This window comes from Myotis myotis, unplaced genomic scaffold (genome assembly GCF_014108235.1).
Source record: "Myotis myotis isolate mMyoMyo1 unplaced genomic scaffold, mMyoMyo1.p scaffold_m19_p_7, whole genome shotgun sequence".
NCBI classification, from domain to species: Eukaryota; Metazoa; Chordata; class Mammalia; order Chiroptera; family Vespertilionidae; genus Myotis; species Myotis myotis.
Genome location: NW_023416379.1, coordinates 20,462,921 through 20,482,349, shown reverse-complemented (window position 1 = coordinate 20,482,349; position 19,429 = coordinate 20,462,921).

Below are 19,429 nucleotides of genomic sequence, written 5' to 3'. Positions count from 1 at the left end.
ATGTGAGAGGGGAGCACTGCAACCCCTGCAGGCTATCGCTGCCCCTCACTAACCTGTGCCGCAGCCCCCACCGAAGCCTCCTCCTGCGCTGCGCCCCTGGCCGGCCTCCGGCGCCCCATCCTCACCCCACCCTGCCTCTGCCTGTTTACAATGATTGGGACGAACAGGACAGGCTGGCCCAGTGCTCAAGCACATTCCCTCCTCCCACCGCAGCCAGCTTCCCGGGTCCTCCACTCTGCGCTGACAGATAAGGCCGACCTGGGCAAATGCCTGGTGTCCTCACGCGGGGTACACCAGGAGGCATAGTTCTCGGAAACCAGGAACCCAATCTACAGAAGGGCCCTTTGTGGAGGAAGCAAGCTACAGCTCCCAGGAAGCACCGCACCTCCTGCCGCCCTGAAGCTCACTGAGGAGACTGAGGGAGTGGGCAAAAGAACACGCGATGGTGGTGCTTTGGTGGTGCCTGTGCAGTTCCTGGTCTTGGGGGACCTGGTGGGATGTACACCAACTGCCCACGGCCCCTCCCCCTGGCAGACCCCACCCATGCATTTGTGCACTGGGCCTCTAGTGAGTAATATAATTATTTGGCTGGTCACGACATCAAAGGTCAAAGTTTGTATGGGATGGCGTGGCAATATGAAAAGCATCTGGCCTGGCTGGTTGGCTCAGTGGTTGAGCATTGGCCTATGAACCAGGAGGTCACGGTTTGATTCCAGGCAGGGCACATGTCTGGGTTGTGGGCTCAATCCCCTGTAGGGGGTGTGCAGGAGGCAGCCAATCAATGATTCTATCTCATCATTGATGTTTCTCTCTCCTCTCTCTCTCTCTCTCTCTCTCTCTCTCTCTCTCTCCCTCTCTCTAACTCTCTCCCCCTCTCTCTGAAATAAATACAAATATATATTAAAAATAAAAAATAAAAACACCTAAGAAGGTGAAAGGGAGGTCAGACATAATAGGCTTATTGTCCAGAATGGCACCCTGACACTTTTTGTTTTCTTCAAAATCTTTAATGTCTACCTGTTTCTTATACAACAAAGTTCCAATTGCTTTGGGGCCTCGGTTTCCCAGGTCCTCTCTTCTCTACTACCTTCCAAATTGTTGACATTCTAGCCTCTCTGTTTGCACATGTTGTTCTGGCAGCCTGACAAGTCCTTCTATTTCTTCTCCATCTTGAGGAAATCTTTCTTTTTCTTTCTTTCTTTTTTTTTTTTTTTGCAGGCCCCCAGGCCCCACCCTAGACCCACTGAATCAAAATCTATGGTGTTAATGAGCTTGAGGAAATCTTTCTTGTTAAAAAGAGTCAGCTCCAGTCTGTTCATGATACCTCTTTCTGATTCTCTCGGTCAGAATCACAGTTTCTCCCCTAGATTAATGCAATGCATTTTGGTCTGCCGCCATGGCCACACTCCCCTTCCTTATTGATACAGTTTGCTCCCATTCTGTAGGACAGATCCTGACCAGAAAGAAGTAAGGGGAGGATTTAAATAATCCTAGCTCACCAAGACTGGTACTGACTCTGGACTTTAATTCTCTTAATTGGCTTTCCGGTTAGATCCTAATACATAGTCTCGAATTTATAGCTCAGTTTTGGTAACTGGCTTCCTGTCTTGTTTTTTGTGCCTCCGAAGTTTTTGTTTACCTGACTAGCTCTGAGAGTCTCTATAATGTGGGGACGTTTTAGGGCAGCAATTTTTAACTAGTGTGCTGCAGTTTTAAAAACATGCAGTACCTATTTAGTCAGGGGCACTGACCTCTTTTCCCTTAGATTGTCAAATGAAAAATGACAACAGCCAACACAACAATAGCTGTCCAGTGTGAATGAATCAAAATTATACCTATTTTTTGGTCAGATCAACAAAAACAATAATATATTTTTTGGTGTGCTGCAGAATTTTAGTAGTTAGTTTATTATGTGTGCTATAAGATGAAAAAGGTTGAAAATCGCTGCTCTAGAGTCTCATGGCAATCTGCTGCTTCCTTTCTTTGTTGGGGTCTCACCACTGAGACCCAGCCCGATAGGAAGGACTCTCCTGTGTGGTGACAGAATGTGCTGGTGTCCTTGTGGCCCTTTGCTTGTTGCTGTGAATACTAGCTGTTCTGGATCCCCTATTTCTGCTCTGTCCAAAGGCAGGGCCACAACACTGAGTTTTGGATGCCTTGTGGTGAGATGGCATATCTGAATTTCTCCCCGTCGTTAGTGGCAGTGCTTTATGGACTCTGGACTCTGCTTGCCGAACTGCCTTCCTCTTCCACTAGAGGCTGAGCCTGTCCTCTCTGTACGTCCCTATCCTAGTGGACACAGCTATGTTCAAGTTCCAGCAACTCCCAGTGTTCCCTGTGAAGCTGCAGTTGGCTAGGTAGTACCAGATCATACCCTGAAAGATGGAAAAACTTATCTATGGCATTTATTTCATTCAAGCTCATATTTTGGTTATTTGTATATGTTTTTATTTGCTCTTTGATAGTCAGATACCACTCATTTTTATATGGGACACAGTGCCTAATGTAGAACTGCAACCCTGGAGGCATTCAGTATATGACATGGGGTGGGTTGGGAGTACCCTCAGCAGGGTCTTCTGAGGAATGACCTCTGGCTTCTGTTCCAATATGAGCCTAGTTTAATCTCTGCCTAGCTGTGGTCCTCCAGGTGCGCGTGATGTCTTATATGGGACTCTGTAATCGCTCTTGCCTCCCGTCCATCTGCCATATTCATCTTCCCCAAGAATATAGTCTGACTATGGCAGACCCCTGACATGCGGAAAATGACTCCCTAGAATGTACAAGATTAAAGTTCTAAATTCGTGGGGTGACCTACATGTCATTTCAGGGATGCCCCAATTTACTTGTCCAATTTATTTCTATAACCCCTTTGTAGTTCGTGGTGATAGAGATGAAGAGAATAATTGGATTGTCCCCTCACACACTCCATAGTTTCCCATTTTTGTGCCTCTGTGTGTACTGTTTCAGCCCTGCACTCTTCACTAAGAAAATCCTACTCATCCTTCAAGATTTCAGTACAACTTAATCTTAATCTTTGCCGCTGGAGATTATCTCATTCTCTTTTAAACTCAATAGTTTTTCTGTTAGACCCCCACCCCCACCCCCATTTCTTCCTGAATTATAGTTATTTGTCTATTTTTTGTATTATTATATGTGTGTTAATTTAGATGCAGATTTCATTGAAGGGTTATTATCAACTCTGTGCTTAATTCTTATCCTTGGCACTTATGATAGACATTCAATAATTATTTGCTATTTTTATTATTGAAAAACAACAACAAAAAATTACCAGTTTTTTGGGGTAGTTTCTCCACTGAGAGTTTTGTTCTCTAATCTAAACCTGCATGCTGATTTTTAAAGTATACATATTTTAAATGTATCCTGCATTATAAGGCTAGAAGTTGGGAAAGATAGAATTATAATCAAATTTGAAAATTTGTGGTATTTTTGCCAAAATCTTTCAGCCAAATACATCATCCTGATGTATTTAGAATCTTCTCTGAATCTGTAAGAGAGATAATGACTTAGAAAATATTTAAATACTTAGAGAAAAATCTTATTGTTCCATTGAAAATATTTACATTCTATTATAATTTATAGTGTTTCCCAGTGAGTTGTGTTGTTTTTAAAGTAACTTTCACATGATGTTTCTTAAATAGTTTTAATGGAAATATTATTATGTTAAAGTATAGTTAAGCCATGATAAAGAATTCCTTTGAGGGTAATAATATGCATCCTTAACTATCACATTCCAAATTAAATTAATATATCACTTTTCATATAATGTAAAAATCTCACAATGGTATAATTGCACGAATACTTTCTTCCACATTTTCTACTATTTTTACCTCTAGATATGTAATAAGTTACAATACCTTATTGCCATTTTTGCTTTAAACAGTCAAATGATATTTAAATAATGTAATTTGCTTTAAACAATCAAATGACATTTAAAGAAAAGGAAGAAAAACAGTCTATTTAGATAGTTACCATTTCAAGTGCTCTTCTTTCCTAATTGTATCTAGTGCCATTGCATCTGGTGCCATTCAGCCTGAGAAATTTCCTATAAAAAAATATTTTTATTGATTTCAGAGAGGAAGGGAGAGGGAGAGAGAGACATAAACATCAATGATGAGAGAGAATCATTGATCGGCTGCCTCCTGCAAGTCCCACACTGGGCATCGAATCCGCAACCTGGGCATGTGCCCTGACTGGGATTCAAACAGTGACCTCCTGGTTCATAGGTTGACACTCAGCTACTGAGTCACGTGGGCCGGGCTTTATCAGTTCTTATAGTGAAGATCAGTTGGCAACGTATTCCATCAACTTTTCACTTGAAGATAGTTCATTTCACCTATATTTTTGAAAGATGGTTTTGCCAAATACAAAAATTCTTGATTGGCAAGGGTTTATTTTCTTCCAGCATTTAAAGATGTTGTTTCATTGTCTTTGGGATTCTTCTCTTTCTTATGAGAAGTAAACCATAATTATCTCATTGTTTTCTTTATGGCCTGAGTCTTTTTAAACTCTGGATTCTTTTAAGAATTTCTTCTTTATCTTTTGTTTTTAAAAGTTTCTTTATGATGTTACCAGGCATGATTTTATTTGTTTTTATTCTTTTGGAGTTCACTGAGCTTTCTGCATCTGTACTTTGCTAATTTTGATCAAATTTAGAAAAATGTGGTTCTTATTTCTTCAAATGTAATTTTCACCCTGATTCTTTCTTTTCTTTTCTCTTAGAATTCCAATTACATGTGCATTAGACTGCTTGACATTATGCCACAGGCAATTCGGGTTATGTTTATTTTTAAAAAAACTTTTCTTTTTCTGTGCTTCTGTTTAGATGACTTTTATTGACCTATTTTCAAAATCACTAATCCCTTTCCTTTTGATTTATCCAGTGAATTTTAAAATTTCAAACATTGTATTTTTTAGTTCTAATATTTCCACTTGGCTCTTTTCTTCCTGAAATTTTCTACATATTTCCTGTATCTCCTAAAATTTCTTATCTCCTCATCTACCTTATTAATCTTTTTCTAGAAATTCTTCAAATATTTTATAGTTATTTCAAAGTCCTTTTCTGGTAACTCCAACATCTGGACCATCAGTTGGCCTGTTTGTATTGACTAATTTTCCCTCTTGACTATGACTCACATTTTTCTATTTTTTACATATAGTGATTTTTAATTGCATACTTGATATTGTGAAAAGACCATCTAAATCTTTGTCATCTTCCTCTGAAGAGCATGTAATTTTATGCTATTACAGGTGGTTGTATTACTGGATGAACACCTTGAGCCTGGGGAATTTTGGATTTAGCCTTTCTTAGAGTAGGTTTATTTTAGGTTTGCCATTAGTTCTAAGGTAAATGTCTTAGTCTGGTGAGTGTGTGTGTGTGTGTGTGTGTGAGACCTTAGTAAATTCTATGAAAGAACTAATGGGTCAGTTTGTGATAGGATTCATTTATGAGCAAACTAAAGGATCTGCTGGTGTTCTTTGTTTGTGGGGAGAGGAGGCTGGAACCCTTGATAAGCCTCAACACTCAGATGTTCCAGATTTTTGCTGCCTCCTCTTTGGTCTACTAGGATGGACAACTTCTCTCACGTGTCATCCAGTTTATGCTTAACCACTCAAGTGACAGCTTCAGGCAGCTTTTCTAATGATCTCTTGCTGAACACAACCAATTGACCATGGACAGTTGTCAGTTAGGCACAACTTTGCCCCTAATGAGAAGGCATAGCTAAATGCTGCTCTGATTGTCCCGTTGAAGCATCTTTATTAAACCTTGAACAGCCATCTAATTTAGTTGTGACAGAAGAGGAAAAAAGGAATAAGATATCTTGATGGGTCAAAATAATTTCAACATACAGACTCACAAAATGAGGTCTTACTGGAAACAGATGTACCAATATATTAGCAGAGGTTACTTCTTGGTGGTTGGTTTATGGATGATTTTTTTTTCTGTGTGTGTGTGTGTGTGTGTTTCTGTACTTCCTGTATTCTAAAATTTAACACAAATTACTTTTGGACTCAGATATTTTAAAAATGAGGGATAAGGTAGCCTGGCCCTCAGTGCTCTACCATCAGCATGGAGCTGAGGCTCAGAGCCCTTCTTCAGAAAGTCATAAACCACTCCTAAAGAGTAAGACATTTTAAAAACTCAAACAGACCTAGAATTGTAAGTTTCCTCTGAAACCTAACTAGTCAGTTTCCCATAAATACTGAGAACAGGATGTACAATTCCCTTTTAAATCTGAGTCATGGTAGACATCTGATGAATAAATGCATATGGAAGACTGAGTGAACGAAGGAATAACATATTCTGTTGGGAGTTTTTCAATTGCAAGTTTCTGAAAACCAAATGTAAACAGGCATTAATCATTACTGTACCTGGAAGGAGAAGGGGCAAGCTGGACTCTGGTTATTTCTTTTTGCTTAACTGCCCGTGAATTGGCTTCAGAGCCTCTGTGGCTCCTTTACAGGTGACCCTAGACAGCTCTGGGGTTGCATTCTTAGAGCTTTTAATTCAAAATAAAAGAAGAACTTGGCTTCACTTCCAATCTGGAAATTCCAAGTAAGTCTCTAATCATCATGCGTCATAACCTATCCTTGTAGCCAGCGTGGGTGGGTGCTGTGGCTGACAGGCTGCCAAAACCCAGGCAGCGGGGCAGAATCCCTCAGAGAAAGGGAGTAGGGGTGGGGGGGCATATACCAGGAGAAGCAAGGTCAGCAACCGATCAGGCATTCTCTTTAAAGAGAAGCATTACTAATAATGAAAATGACAACATTGGGAATAACTGCAATTTATTATATTCAGGTACCATCTGAGTCCTTTATATTCTTTAGATCAAATCCATTAAGAGCAAAGTAATGACTGACAAAGAAGAGGCTAACACTTTAACGGGGTCCAATGGAAAGGGTACAAGAGCACTGAGATGCTTTAAACTTAGACACGCCCACTAAAAACATGCTTAACTTATTTATTTTTTCAGAAAAGGAAAAGAAAATCATCTGTGAACAAAATGTAGAGCTATATTGCTGACATACATTTAAACTTACAAATTTATGCCTTCATTGTGACTCTGGCAACCCATCATTCTACCTTTTCATGCGACTTGATTCTTTTCAAGTTAAGGTGATTCATTAATCATATAATTGAACAACTTAATGTTTTTGGTTTTAAAAAATATAAGTAGCTCTGACCAGGTGGCTCATACACCTGGAGCATGGTTCCGTACACCAAAAGGTTGTGGGTTTGAGTCCTGGTCAGGTCACATGGCTAGTTTGTGGGTTTGATCCCCGGTCAGGGCACATATAGGAGGCACCTGATCAATGTTTCTCTGTCACATTGATGTTTCTCTCTCTCTCTCTCTCTCTCTCTCTCTCTCTCTCTCTCTCTCTCTCTCTCTTTTTCTTTGAAATCAATAAAAACATATCTTAAGGTGAGGATTAAAGAAAAAGTAAACTAATATTTATTCAAGCAAATCCAGAAATCAAGAAAAATCATTTAACCATGTATCCTCATTTGGGGTTGGGAAACATGGACAATATATGACTTACATTTTAAAAATATGTTTGTATAAGGCCAGTCATAGAAAGGTGTGTGTGTGTACACAGTGGTTCAGAGCATGGAGCCTGGGGCCAGACCTAATGCTGTCTTATTAGCTATGTGTGCTTGGTGTTCAGTGCCTTGCTCTGCTCATGTGTGGAATGGAGATAAGAATAGGTTCTCTCTTATAAGGTTTCTGTGTGGATTACAGTGCTTCAGTCCAGCAATGCCTGGCTGAATAAATAGTTATTAGTGCTCTGTTTGCTTTGGGCACGGTAGTTGGTTGGTTTCTGTTTTTGCTTTTACGACAGATCCACATTAGAGAGGAAATATAGTTGCAATCCTCGTTAGAGAGGTGGCATTCATCCCTTGGTTCACAGCTGCCATGGGATATTGGGGAAATCATTTCATGGGCTTGGGTTGCTGAGGAATTGAGTGTCCATACAAATTTCACATAATGGACTCTTTTGTATTCCACAGCGATGAAGTCTCCAGTTGAGACTGATGCTCAGTGAGAAGGAGAAGAAAGGATGCCTTATGGCAAGGACATTGCAAGTGTCAGGAGTTAGAGAATGGAGGAGGGCTGAGTCTTCAGGCCAGAGTATTTACTACATCAAAGAGATGAGATGGCAGTGGATAATTACTTCTGTTAAATAAAAAAACCCAAACACCAAAGTAAAGTAAAATGAAGTAAAAGGTGCCCTTAAATCTACAACAAATTTCCAAGCTTACAGATTGAACTTAAACTTTGCATATTTCAAATGACTCATGAGAATATAGATGTCTGAATAATGAAAATACAATTTAATTGCACCTCTACTTGCTTTTCAGTTACTTATTAAGAAGATAAAGGTCAGTACTTTCTTTAGCGTTGCCTTTCTATGTTAGCTGAAAGTCCTCTCAGATAGAGATTCAGAAAAGGAAATGAACAGAAGTAATGAACCAATACATATTTCTGTATGCTGGTAGCCTTTCCAGGTTGTCGATTTTCAATAATATAGGGCTTATGCAGACTGTTAACTACATCAAAGTGTGTCTAGAAACCATCAGAGAGCAACTATCTTGTTCCAACATATATTTAGGTATCAAGCTTATTCTTTCACTGGTCTTATGTTTAATGGCTTGATTTTCTTAGAATCCCACAACTTCACAGTGGAAACATGGCCATCCTAAATTTTTTAACTACTTTTATCATCCTATGGAATTAAGGACCATTCATGGACATAAAAGCCAGCAAAAGAAATTTGCATTTTAAAAAAGAAAAAATTTAAAACATCTTTTCCTTTGCATATTTTCCCTTTGAGATTAATATCTATGCTTTATAAGGCTCTTTTGATATTTGGCCTGTGTGAAAATTCTAATACACAACTTGGAAGGTTTAAATCTCGTCTATGAATAAAAAGGCTTCACTGTTCTCAGGGCATCCACAAAATATGTCTCTGAATTTTTTTCACACTTTTTTTCTTTAACTTGTCCTGGGCCCACCCATCACCTACTTCTGAGAAATAGAGGTCATTCCATTCAGCAATGCAAATGCTCAGGGCACCAAATTGAGGACTTGGATGGAAGAAAGGAAAATTTCCTGTGGAGCATATATTCTAAGATTGAAAAAGCTTAGTTTTTGTTTGTTTGTTTTTTAAACCAGCAACAAAACAAACAAACAAAAAACCACTATACCACTCAAAATATTAGTCAAAGACATTTTGGAAGATTTTTGGGAGGGCTCAGTATAAGAGCACTTACCTTATAGCTTTATGAAAAGATTCTAATAAGATTTAGATTTAAAAGGTTATGAATAACAGTGTTGGACTATGTTTGAACTTTTATAAGCTTATAACTATTTTTTTCTCCTGTACTATTTCTTTCATACATTAAAAATCATAACTTAGGCTTCTCATGGGTAAAAAATATATTCTGATTAATGTTCAGCCTTGAATTCCACATGGTCTTAGATGAATAATGCCACCTCACCCCAAATCAAAGCATGGGAAATTTGCAATTCCCTGGAAGAATTGCAAATGAGCCCATTGTCAAGCTGCCAAAGTAAATTAACAAGATTTAAATTTTTCCATAATATCTATCAGAAATTCAAATGATTGGTAATGAAAGCTGTCCTTGCTCTCTTGTGACATATACAGCATGACAAACAGTCCGAATATGTCACCTCCCTGAGTCTGCCTGTTTTATTATATCCAGGTGGCTTACTCTGTAGAGTGTCTCAGTCTATAAAATTCTAACTGTAAAATAGAAATAAAACACAATAAATATTTTATGGTATGTTGTGACTACTTGTTCCCTAAAGCTGTGCTGTACCCTTGAGTTTTATAAGAATAACATTTTCTAGAATAAAAAGTTTGTTTTCCCTACTTTATGCCCTATTGCATCAAGGATTTGCAGCTTCTAATTGGATGCAGAAGTGAGCTAGGTAGGGGATGGCACCCTGGATGTAATGGGGGTGTGGCTCATTTCAGAACTAATGGCCTAATGGAGCATTGAATCTCTTTCCCTAACCATCCAGATGCCTGTCCCAGTAGTCCTTCTAACATAAAAGACTGAACATTTACATCATTAAAAATAGATTAATACCATAAATGAAATCCAACTTGGAGTTGGCTCTTAGGCTACGGAGTCTCTGGGTGATCTTGGTATCCTTGTGCTGTGTCATTCTGGTGACAAGACGATATAAAGGAAACTTGTAATAATTCCTCAGTGATTTGAAACAAGATTCATTACTATTATGTTCATGTTGCACTTCTAGACATTACGAAATGGCATAATTTTTCATTTGCTAAGGCCGAGACTTGATGCTAAAGGTCACAGTGTAAAATGCTTTGCCATCATGGAAATTCCAGTTTGTAAAGGATGTTATGCATATTAAACAGGGGTTAGAGGCACCACTGGTAGTTCTTACTGAGTCCTAGACCAACACATTTGACTCCAACGTTTCAAGAGAGCTTAGAAAGCTGAAGACAAAATCATAACACATGAAGCGCATAATACTTCTGCTTCTGTGTGATATGGTTTCAGTTTAATTGTAATGATTGTGACAGTAACTATCATAGCTAACAATCAAATATAGTGTTTGTTCAAGCCATTTTTTAGTTCTCATCCTGAATGTTCATCTTTTAGTTTAAAGCTTCTATATTGATTTTCAGTTTCAAAAAGAATTTAAAAAAACTTTCCCCCCTCTCTTTTAGACAGATTAGAAATATCTTTTCCATGTTTTAAAGAAAGACCTAAAATCATTCTGAGATCAGAATTGACCATATGTTTGAATTAGTAGTGAAAAAAAACTGGCCTTCATTAACCTTGGGGATAGTGGAATCCATAACAGTTGCTTAACTTTTTGTGTATTTTCAATTATGAACACACTAGAGGCCCTGATGCACGAAGATTTGTGCAAGAATAGGCCTTCCTTCCCCTGGCTCCTGCCACCATCTTCGCTCAGGCTGCAGCCACCTTTCTGCCTTTGCTCCAGCCCGGAGCCGCCTTTCTGCCTTCCCACGCTGCCTAGAGGCCCGGAGTGGCTGGGGTGGTGTGGGACACCTGCATCGTCATGGCGATGATGTAAGTGTCCTGCCCTGCCCCAGCCACTCAGCGCTTGCATATGCAAATTAACCCGCCATCTTTTGGGTTAATTTGCATACTCACTCCTGATTGGCTGGTGGGTGTCACAAAGGTATGGTCAATTTGCATCTTTCTCTTTTATTAGTGTAGATGGTTTTCCTGTTTATCTATTACAATATGGTTTTGCATGTATAATTAGCATGTGACAATTAATGTAGGGAAGTTAAGGAGAAACTAGATGATAATCTGGTACTGCACCACACCTGCAGTCATATACTGAAGGGCTGTGCTGATTCTTGTTCTCCCACCGCCTGCACAGTTCCTAAAGGAACCATGGGATGGCAGATTTGCTGAATGATCCTAGACGGACATATAGCCCAAGAAGCTGATTTGTGATTATGCCTGTAATTTTACATTTGTGGGATGACAGCCACACACATTTGCCCTCCACTCAAACCTCATTAAATCTTTTTACCCCTGAAGTCTATGGCTGTTATGATGTGCACTACTCTGCTGGATTCCCCATTACATGTTGTTTTGTGTTATTATTTAACTGTTTGGTGTATTACCATTTTGCCTTTTCAGCTAAATTTTCAGTTCATTGAGGTCAGGAGAAGCATCTCACAAACTGTTTTCTTATTCTCTCTCATGTACTAGGCCAGTGATGGTATGGCGAACCTTTTGAGCTCGGCGTGTCAGCATTTTGAAAAACCCTAACTTAACTCTTGTGCCGTGTCACATATAGAAATTTTTTGATATTTGCAACAATAGTTAAACAAAGATTTATATTTTTGATATTTATTTTATATATTTAAATGTGATTTAACAAAGAAAAATCAACCAAAAAATGAGTTCACGTGTTACCTCTGACACGCATGTCATAGGTTTGCCATCACTGTACTAGGCTTTCAATAAACATTTAAGGAGTTAAACAGAACCGAAATGTGGTTGGCCACATATAAAAATGTTTCTGCATTCTCTGGGAATCAGAGTATTCAAATTCATCTTATTTACTGGCTAAATATGTATAAGTCAAGGAATTATTTTGTTTTTTTCAAGCCTTATTAACCCCCTGATTTACTAGCTTATAGATGAAGAGTTTTTAATGGAGTAAACATATGCAATGATGTTAATTAGAATACAAAATTGTGTACACATACTATATCATTTTTAACTAGTATAGGGAAAAGGTAGAATCATCTATCTCTGAATGATTATATGAAATTTTTCTTTTTTGACTTTTCTAAACTTAAAAAAAAGTTGATCTTTACATTTACTTTTATAATCAGAGGAAATTTAAAAGAAAAATCTTTGTAGACCTTGTATCTGAGCATATGTAGGTATGTGGTTAGGTATGTGTGTGACAGACTGAGAATTTTCTCTTTAAAGTAAAATAAGGTCTAACAATAAAAATATCTAACTAAAGTTAAGTCGTGGTTAATTTCTATTTTACCAAAACATGTTTAGTAACTTAGATATAATAAAAGTCATTTTGTTCAACATGTTATTAACCAGAATTCTGGTTATATATTTATTATATGCATATCTCCCTCCTATATTTGTAACATCTCTCTCCAACCTCTATTTTAATACAAAGCAAGCTCCAACTTCTATAGTAAGTAAAGAGATGGGTTCTAGGAAAGCAAATATCAGAATTAAAAGGAATAAGAGCAATTTCCAGTTGGCAAAATGCTAGAAAACAATATATTTTTATTGTTTGTGTTCATATTGATGAGCGATTACTCAGCAAAATTAGATTTCTGTACATAAACACTTAATATTATTTAGCTTCTTTTTCCTTCCTCTTCAAAAGCACAATAGGGCATTTGAGGAATTATAGAGTGATAACACCAGCCACAAATAATTTTAAGCACCTAACTCCAACTGTGTGGTTTGCTGGGGTGGGGGTGGGAGGGTGGGGGGAGAGAATTTAATGGTATCCACGCTCTGCTCTTGAGGACTTCAGTCTAATGGTGAGAGGGGTGGACAGTCAATCGCAGGTTGTTATAAATGTGCTCACTACTCTAACCCAGAATGTTGTGAGCTGAGAAGCACCGTCTCACCTCCCTCTGTGTTTGTGTAAGATCACTTTTATTGGACATTCCTTTGGCCCTCAGACGTTCTCATGGCTGAGTGCTACACATTTCATAGCATTTACCCTGCGCCTAGTCTCTGTCTGATTTTAAGTTAAGGCCCAGTTCTTGGAGTCCAGAACAGGTTGAGTCCTGGTCCTGCCTCTGACCAGCTCTGTGAGTTTGGGTTGAGCCTGTTGCTGCATCTGTGAGGGGCTGCAGTGAAGGTCAGCAGAGATCATCCCTGTAAAGTTCCTGGCGCCAGACCTGGCCAGGCTCGGTGCTGCAGGAGTGTGGCTGTTGGACCTCAGTCACAACTCAGATGCGAAGGAATTACCATTTTTAAATTTTCTATTGCTCAGTTTCTGACTCTAGGCCTCCATTTTCCTGCCCCTCCCCAACAAGGTTATATGTTTTAAACCCTTATTGGTGGTTTTGCTCTGTGTTGCCACAGTTTCAAACTGTGGTTTGAAAAGTTTAGGTAAGTGGGAAATTCCAGAAATAAACAATCCTTAAGTTTTAAATTGCTTGCTGTTCTGAGTAGCGTGATGAGATAACACGATGTCCCATGCCTTCCTGACAAGAATGTGAATCATCCCTTTTTGCAGGTATCCATGCTGTACACACTCCCCACCCCCATTACTCATCTTGTTATCAGATCGATGTGGTATTGCAGTGCTTGTGTTCAAGTAACCCTATTTTACTTAATAATGGCCCCTAAGTGCAAGAGTAATGATGCTGGCAATTTGGACACACCAAAGAGAAGCCATAAGTGCTTGTTATCCAAGGTCAGAAGGTCAGTAGCCTCACACTGTCACATGCCTACATCATTCACCTCACTTCGCCTCATAATGTAGGCATTGTATCATCTCACATCACCACAGAAGAAGGGTGAGTATGGTACAATAAGATATTTTTAGTTAGACCACATTCACATAAATTTTATTACAGTATATTGCTATGTGTTCTATTTTATTATTGTTTATCTCTTACTGTGCCTAATTTATAAACTTAATCATAGGTATGTATGTAGAGGAAAAATATAGTATATATAGAGTTTGGTACTATCCATAGTTTCAGGCTGGGGGTCTTGAAAGGTATCCCCCGAGGATAAGGGGGGACTGCTGCATAGGGACAAGGGGTGGCAGTCATTGGAGAATGAGTGAACTTGGTCATTTTTCACATGTCACTGCCCTTGTCTGCTTGGCCCTTCAGATCTGGAGGTGCTCTCAGCTTCCTCTGTCTCATCAGAGCTATGGGGATCTTTTGTGAGGCAACCCATGTTCCATCTCTCAGGTAAATCAGAGCCACACGTGTCTCTGACATCTCACGGCCTGCAAGGCGGTCAGAGAGCTCGGTGCAGGTTCCAGCATTTCTCAAGAGCCTTCCCTCTCTTTCCTTTACCCTCCTGTATCCTCCCCCTAAGCATTCTCTTTGCACCCACATGTAATTCTTCCTTTTTAGTGTCTGTAGATACTTTGTATTTTCATGGATTAGGCTTTTGCCGACACCACACTGTTTCTAGGGGCAATGGGGTGGCAACCAGCTAATTGGTAAAAAGAGGAAAGGGAACATACAAGAGAACAAAAAAAACAGATTAATGTCTTCAGGTATTATCTAGCCACAGTAGATGTGGTAAAAAAAAAATCATAGGAGTAATTCTAGTTAACATTTTTCATAGCTCTGCTGTAGTGGTTTTAAAAATATGCCCCCAAATTCTGTCATATGCCTACTTGGAAAAGGTAGACATGGAATAGAATATGGCAGAAGTGATGCAAGGTCACTACTGAGATCAGATCATAAGAAGACAGGGGCTGCTGTCTTGGTGTGTCCCCTCGCTCCCCTTTGGGACACTTGCTCTGGGGAAGCCAGCTTCCATGCTGAGAGCTGTCCTATGGAGAAGCCCACTGAGGAGGACCTGAGGGCGGACCTGACTGAGGCCTAGCAACAATGACGCAAGGGACATTGGGAAGATCGTTGGCTACGGGATGCCTACAGCCCTGCCTGACTGCACTCTCAGGAGGGACCCGCCCAGGTACATACATATATCAGACAGGTTGGAGCCATAGGTGACAATTTAAGTGCTATACAATTTTAATAAACAAAATTAAGTTAACAGTAGAAAATAAGTTATATCCATCTCCATTCTGTTGAAGAGGCCATTTTCATGGCTACATATTGAAAAAAGCACAGTATGAAAATAGGTTTAAATGAGAGGGGGGAAAAACAGTGTGGTCCATTTTACCATTTTATAAACCTGGTTTAAATGAGACACCCACATTACCCTGCCCAGAACCATCAGCAGTGTGTGTGGAGTGTGGCGAGCCCTACCCATTAAAACTGTATCTGTCTGCAGTTATCATTATTATAATCCTGGTAGAATTACTAAATGTGCTCTTCTCCCTACTCTGTTGTTTATAATCGAAAAGATAATTTCTATAACTTTGAAGCAATTTAAACAATGCTTTGTTAGAAAAATTACTCTTCAAAGTGTGATTTACAGAGGAGCATACTGGTGTAAGCAGCCACAGTTATCTCTGTTGTCATAGTAACTCGCGGTTTGAGCTTAATGCAGTGTGTTAAAGTAATAGAATACTAGAGAAATGTTGATGGTATTAGAATGCAGACACAGACACTACCATTGACATGCAGTAACCTTGACATGAAACTTATAATAAGCATTTTAAAAAGCAAAAGGCATTTCATTTTGAAAATGCAGCACTATCACTTGAACCAAAAACTGCTGAGAGCATAACCCATGGACATGGACAATAGGGTGGTGAAGGCATGGGGGCGGGGGCAGGGGCGGGAGAGGGGGCTAGAAGAGGTCAACGGGGAAAAAGGTAGACATATGTAATATTTTCAACAATAAAGATAAAAAACAGAAACTACTGAGAATTTATATGTGCTCTTTTGTATCATAAAAAATGATGGTTTCTGTTCTTGTATATATGTCATTGTAATTGAAGGTGGTCAGAATATGCCAACCCCAAATATTCCATGTTGGCATAAGGATTATTTTGAGCTGAAATATTTGCGATTCAACAGATGCAGAAAGAGGGCTTTCCTGGAGTGGCCCTTATCTGACTAAAAGCAAAAACTCTGGAGAAATAAAAACTGCCATAAATCCCCTCTTCTGGGGAAGTTTTATGGCCCTAAAGAGGAGGGAAAGTTGGCACCAAGATAGATCTGCACAAACAAGCTTTGTTAACATAGCCCTTGTCTTCAAGTAGTTTCCCCCATATATTTATTTAACTTTCCACAATTTGGAGCCCCTAAAAACCCCCTTATTTTGTCTTGTATACCACCACAAATTATTGCTCTTTGTTAAAAATGATATATAGGCTCTTAGGCCTATTGCTTCTTTGGGTCTTCACTTCTTTCCCTAGGTAGGCCCCCAAGTCATGTAAAAATTAGCATTAAATAAAATTTGTATGCCTTTTCTTCTGATAATTTGTCTTTCGTCAGTCTAACTTTCAGGTTCCCAGGTAATGGACCTGAGAGGGTAGAAGTAAAGCCTTATTCCTGCCCTGCATAATTTAAAACCTGCACCCTCAATTTCCCCCTTTCTGGAGCATTTGGTCATGAGGACCTGGATAAAGATGCGTCAATTTTGAGTTCAAAGGTTTGGGGATTGGAGTAAGGGGAGAGGGGAGAAACAGTGCAATGTAAAGGAGATAAAGGGAGAGAGACTTCAAAAAGCAGGTCCAGCCTGCTTCCGCACCTGCTCCCTGCTCTCTTGTGTTTTGGGCTTATCTCAAGGGGAATATGGAAGAGTTGGTCCTGGGAGGTGTTAGGAAAAGATCTGTCTTGGTTTTCTATTCAGGTCTTTCAGTTTCTGAGATAACAAGTAGAGATATGTCCTCCTGAAGAGAGATTCAATAGGCAACTCCTTCCTGATCCTGAATCCCTGACTAATCTCCCTTGGCCCTGGGACTGTGGTCCCTCCTGAGGGCAGATGTAGAAGGAGGTCACAGTAGCATTTCCTGGGCTCTTCCGCCCCCTACTCTCTTTTCAAGAAGCACCTCAGACCACACCAGTGTTCATTCCCATTTATTTAGACTTCAAATATAATCTGTCCTTCAAATCCAATCATGTAGAAAACAGAAGTTTCTTGATTCCTCCCTTCAGTACAATCTCTGTATTAACAACATCCGCAGCAAGGAGATCAACATCAGCCATCAGCCATCAGCCGCTGTTGTCATTTAAGTGCCAAATATCCCTCTAGGGCTTTATAGACATTCATCTGACATGATTCTCTCAGTGATCCCATGGAATAGGCATTAAAACCCTTATTTGTTGGATAAGGTATCTGATGAAACTAAGCAAGCATTACAGAGCTTCTATGTTTTCTGAATTTATCTTGTAAGTTGGTTCTCTAATCATCCATGTGGAATGCACAGCCCCTGGAGGGCTTATTAGTTTTGAACAGTATTTAGTATTACGCAGCCATATAGTGCATCAAGCACAGTGTTTGGTTCATAGATACTCAATAGCTGTTTGGACTGATTGATTGTTATAATGTGTTCATGGACATACTTTACCTGGCCTTATTTTTTCTGTCGTTACACCATCAACTGGTCTGCTCCTGGCTTAGAGTGTACCTTCAACAAATCCCACTTTGCTTTACTTCATTTTCATTGACCTTAAAATCTTTTCTTCATCAATGAGAAAAACTGAGGTCCCAGCCGGGAACCCAACTGGTAACAAGTTCAGAGTTTGGGTTCTGACGTTCAGAATGTTTGTATTTCTCAAAATGCTGCAAAGAAAAAAGGAGCTGGAAACCATGTAGCCAGGCCCTGGCGATTTGGGGCTCTGTGGTAACCACTTTGGGATCTCCATTCCTCTTAAAGCTACGGAACTGCCAGAAATTGCTTCAGCCTCCTCCCCCGTTCCCCAGCCCTCTTCTACGAGCAGCTGCTCCCCTTGGATTTGACAGTCTGTCCCTCAGGCGATGCCACCTGATCTAAAGCTCAGACTCAAAAACCACAATCAGAGCATGTATTATATTTTAGGAATGCATTTCCTCTCCAGCTTTACCAAAATAACTTAACATGTGAACTTTTTACTTTAATTAGAGAGGTGTTGTGTTTTTTGTTAAGTCATTTTCTATTTAAAAGTAAAAGGTCATTATAAAAAGTCATAAAAAGGTCAATACCTTATTTTGCTTAATATGGTACAGAAATTCTGTTTTTCAGCTAATTGCTATTTTAATAGAATCGGGCAGCTCATGAGTAAGTGAAGATACACAAAAATGCAATCTAAAATGCTACTATCTAAAAATATAAGAGTAGCTATATTTGGCATCATCACAATTGCATTTTCTAAGCCTCTTTGTTCAAATGTTTTAGATACGTTCGTTTGTTGATGGATGGTGTCCATATAAACATTCAGACATCAACATAGCACTTGTTCTTAAGCAGCACACTTTTTTCCTATTTTGTCTTTTAAAAAGCACATCTTTTGTGACAGTTTCTACCACTGAAATGCCATTACTGCTGCTTTATAGATTATTCTCTAAAAAAGGGATAAGACATTCTTAATTGGCTTTAAGAAATATCACCTTGAAATAAAAAAAAAATGTGATGGATAACCAATACATCATGAGACTGAAAATGTGAAAGGTGTTTAGTGCTGTAATCGAATATAGCTTACAATAAAATGCATCATGTTCATATCACGAACATGAGCTGCAAGCACATCAAACCTGGATTTATGTGGGGGCTGCTGAATAGTGGAAAGGGGGCTTGGGGAGATGCTGAACTTGCTCTGGGTCCCGGGTGTCATGGCCTGTGTGCTTTTGTTTAGGAGTGATGCTTCTGCTGCAAGCTGTTGATAGCTGATACAGGGCAGAACCTGAAAGACTCTAAGCCATAGAGGTACCTGTTTCTCTGTAATGATAGCTGTCGCCTTTCACTGAGAGGCAAAAGCATTGTCCTTGGACCTCTTGTGGTCAGCACTATGAGGGAAAGGACTATTCTATAACTAATTATGACTAGTTCTTCAGTAGAGAAACAATTAACCAGGGATTGATTTTACCTAGTGCACTGTGCTAGGTTTTGATGGGAACACAAAGATGAGAATGATACAGTTCCTAACATACAAAGAATGTATTTACTCTAAACCACCTGCCTAGGCCACCTAATTCCCTATCATTGACTCTAATGATGTCCTCTCAGTTACACCAGCAAACTGCATAATGGTTTAAATATCCTATATCAGGGGTCCTCAAACTTTTTAA